The following is a 3793-nucleotide window of genomic DNA, read 5'->3' on the forward strand; positions in this document are numbered from 1 at the left end:
GCACGTCGTTGATCCAGTTGAGCACTCCAGTGTCAGTAGTGAGCCTCCTTGCTTCCGGAGGACTTGGTTATTTTGATTATCTTAGTTTTGTTCTAGTAGGATGTTGTGGGGTCTGTCCCAACATCCATCTTAGTACTTTAGAGGCTTCATAGACAGTCAGTCAGTTAGTATTGAGTCTCTCATCTATGTATTTATGTAAATATTCTATTTTGAGACTCGAGCTGCCTTTTGGCATGTTATGCATCAGTTGGTTGGTTTAAAACCTTTCATTGCATTGAGTCGTACTGTTGAGTTAAGTTTCCGCTGAGTTAAGAAAGCTAGGCCAAGGGTTCGCTTGGGGACAGCAATGGTCTCCGAGTGCCAGTCCCGCCCAGGGTGTAGGCTCGGGGTGTGACAGTTTAGTTGGTGGATTTAGTTGTTGGAATTAAGTCAAAACTAGTTAGACTTAAAAAATTAGTTAAGTTGTTTAAATAAGTTCAAATAAATAATGTGGTTTAGTTGGTGGAATTAAGTCAAAATTAAATTAGTGAAAGTTAAAAAGTTGTTTAAATAAGTTCAAATGAATAATGTGGTTTAGTTGGTGGATTTAGTTGTTGGAATTACGTCAAAACTAGTTAGACATAAAAAGTTGTTAAGCTGTTTAAATAAGTTTGTGGTAGATTTAGTTGTTGGAATTATGTCAAAACTTGTTAGACTTAAGAGAGGTCTTGTTCTTCTAAGTAGTGAAGCTTCTCTTCCCAAATCTTAGCCTGATCAAACACATTTCCAACAACTTCTCTAGATCAAGTACTAAGATTTTTGCTAAGCATTTTGAGTTAAGATTGAAGCCTCCACATAGGGTTACCAATGACATTGGTGTTCCAAGACTGTTCAACTAGCTACATAAAGTTAGATTGATCAGCCCAAAAATCTAAAAACTTGAAATATTTTGATATTTACTTGCTGGTCATTGTGGCATTTGATAAGAGGAGGCATGTGATCGGAACCTGTTCTTCCAAGGTGATTAATTTGATTGCTGTGGAAAATTCGAGCCCAATCATCATTAATAAACATTCTGTCTAGCCTCTTTCAGATTCTTTTTCATGGCTTCCTATTGTTACACCATGTGAATTTTGGACTAGTAAATCCCAGGTCTACTACGACTTCACAAGCATCCATAGTCCATACAAGAGCTAAAATCCAAGCTATCTCTAATTCTATGTGTCTTGCCACTCATTTTCTTCCCGGGATCCAGAATGACATTAAAGACACCCCCAATGCACCTAGGACCTTGAATCATATTGAGGACATTATTAAGATCTACCTAGAGCTCATGTCTTTCACCTGAGGTGCATTTTGCATAAATATCTGTAACATACAGGTCACAATTGGAGGGACTGTAAAACATTTTAATGGTAATTTGCTGGTCGGTGTTAGCAACAATCATTGTCTTGGTGATTCCCATTCCAAAAGAGCTAACTTTGGCTATTTGTATTGGAGATGCATGCAGTGTTGATATCCCAAGAATTTTATGTAATTGTTGATATTTTTATGTTTACATGGGATTCCATGATTACATTAAGATCAATCTTGTTGATTTGTATACGTTTTTTAAGCCTGTGAGTGGCTTTTTGGGACTTAACACCCTTAATATATATTCCAAAAAAAATGGAACTAATCATTGATAACAAGGAGATAGATCAGTTTGTATTTCCCTTTGTAGTAGGGAGAGTAGATTTTTCATTGTTTTTCTTGTTGTTGTCTTTCCCCTGTATATTTTATTTTTCTTGGCAGGGGAGAAACCATCATTGTTGCCATTATCAAAGGCCTCATATTGAAGTTGATCTTCATGAATAGTAATAGTTAATCTGTTAGGAGATGTAACATCAACAGGTTGATGCACAATCTTTTGTTGGTGATCTTGTGCTGATGATTCTTTGTCTTGTTGTTTCCTTTCCCTGTATTCTTGAGAACATTTGTGGGCTTCACGGTGGTGTTCGAATCGCTAACAAGGGCTCTTATTCAGGTCGACAATTTAGATTGATAGCAAAGAGATCTTTGATGTCTGGGAAAATGCTAACTGATTCCTCTTCATGGTTCTGGTAATTCGTATGTTTTGCTTCCTGAAGTCCCTTTTTCATGAGTGCTATGTTCCTAGCAATGCATTAAAATTACTGGATTCTTGTACTACTTCCTCGGGGTTGTCATGGTCGTCTTTGACTTGAATGTGATGACACTTGTAGTAGATAATTGGATAGTTACATTTTTTGTTCTTTTTTCCTTTTAACTTTTATCTTCCAATAACAGTTCAATTAAAAAAAAGGGTATTTAATCTTAGTTTTTTTTCCCTTTAATTTATTGCTATAAAGATTCACTTCTTGTTGAAAAAATTGATTGTGTATTATGTGGTTATCAATTGAATATATTTCTTTGCTCTCATTGTTTCAAAAAACAACCATAGTTTAGAAAAAACAAACATAGTTCAGCTGCAGATAGAAAGTGCTAGGAGAATGACAAATATGTGGATTTAATGAATCTTTTATCAACACACAAGAAGCTTGTTGCAGAGATAAGAAGCTTATTGCAGAGAAGCAAAGCAGTCAAACAGAAGGTTAAACGAAAAGAAAAAGGGACAAATATTTGGTAATCTGTGTGTTTTCATTAATTTATAAATTTATTGAACAAGTTTATTCTTTTCAGTGTATTAATGTGTCTTGTTCTAAGCTTTGACATCTATGCAAAAGACAAGACAAAAGGCACATGTGAAGCCTGCATTTTTTTTAACTCTATGGAAAAGACATTGACAGGAGTTGCAACAAAGCGAGGTAATCAATTGTTTCTTTTGGTTCACATTACTGTTACAAATTTATTAATAAGCTTTCTACCGCACCTTAGTTCTTGGCTTGCTTTGGATGGATGCAAAACTTTGTCAACTCACTATTGAAATACATATTACAGAATCTTGTAATCTATGTCTTCTACCTTTTGCACATCAATCGAGGCACAACTCAGGCCGATCTCTACTTTCCGTCTCACTTATCCATTCTTTGGAAATTGAAATTTAAAAATCAAAGGAGAAACAAGTTTCTCTATTTCACTACTAGGCATAACATATTGTATCAACTTTTACCGAATATAACTTTTGTTCATGTTGGACCTGGGCTATTCTAACTAGTATATACATATGAAGTGTTGAGCAGGGAATGATGTAAACCAGGCAGGATGCAAAAGTTCTTTTGGATGTGACAAAAGAAATGATTGCTCAAAGCATCCCCAGGAGTTTCTTCGCTTATAACATAAATTGACAAGTATGGTTGTTGTTACAATTGATTTGTGCTTGCTTATCATACTACTTTTTTATCAACATAACTTACAATATCTATTCTGATAAACCTTGGACCAAAACTCAATGGAGTAAAAATAAAAGAACGGAATGTCAATTAGTATATCGATTTAAATCTCCATTTCCCCTACACTTTGGAGGTTCTTTTGCTTGTGTCTGTTTATCTTGTTTTTAGAGTATTTAGACTATGATTCTCCTCCTTTCTTATGTCTTTATTGTTGATGTTGTTAGACTCGAAGAGGTGATGTTTGGGAGGCTGCTGACCTGATGCAATACTTCATTTGTAATTTATAATGTTTGTCACTAGTTATTTTTTATGAAATTTGATTCATGTTATTATTTTATTAATCCTATAATTTAATTTTAAATAGATTTTTTTTTCTAGCAAAAACATTATGATATTTGGTGGATATAAACTGCCACTAATTACTTTTTAAATTTATTATTTCTATGATTAAATTTTTAATAAAA

At 34.2% G+C, this 3793-nt stretch overlaps 1 long non-coding RNA gene across 1 annotated transcript; it reads left to right on the forward strand.

The window, feature by feature from the left end:
• Positions 1 to 2586: 2586 nt before the first annotated feature.
• On the forward strand, positions 2587 to 3441 carry LOC102589554 (uncharacterized). Its single transcript, XR_369041.1, has 2 exons — positions 2587 to 2804; positions 3170 to 3441. It is a non-coding gene; the product is annotated as an uncharacterized lncRNA (long non-coding RNA).
• The last annotated feature ends 352 nt before the right edge of the window (positions 3442 to 3793 follow it).

Source organism: Solanum tuberosum, unplaced genomic scaffold, assembly GCF_000226075.1.
Source record: "Solanum tuberosum cultivar DM 1-3 516 R44 unplaced genomic scaffold, SolTub_3.0 scf01274, whole genome shotgun sequence".
NCBI lineage: Eukaryota > Viridiplantae > Streptophyta > Magnoliopsida > Solanales > Solanaceae > Solanum > Solanum tuberosum.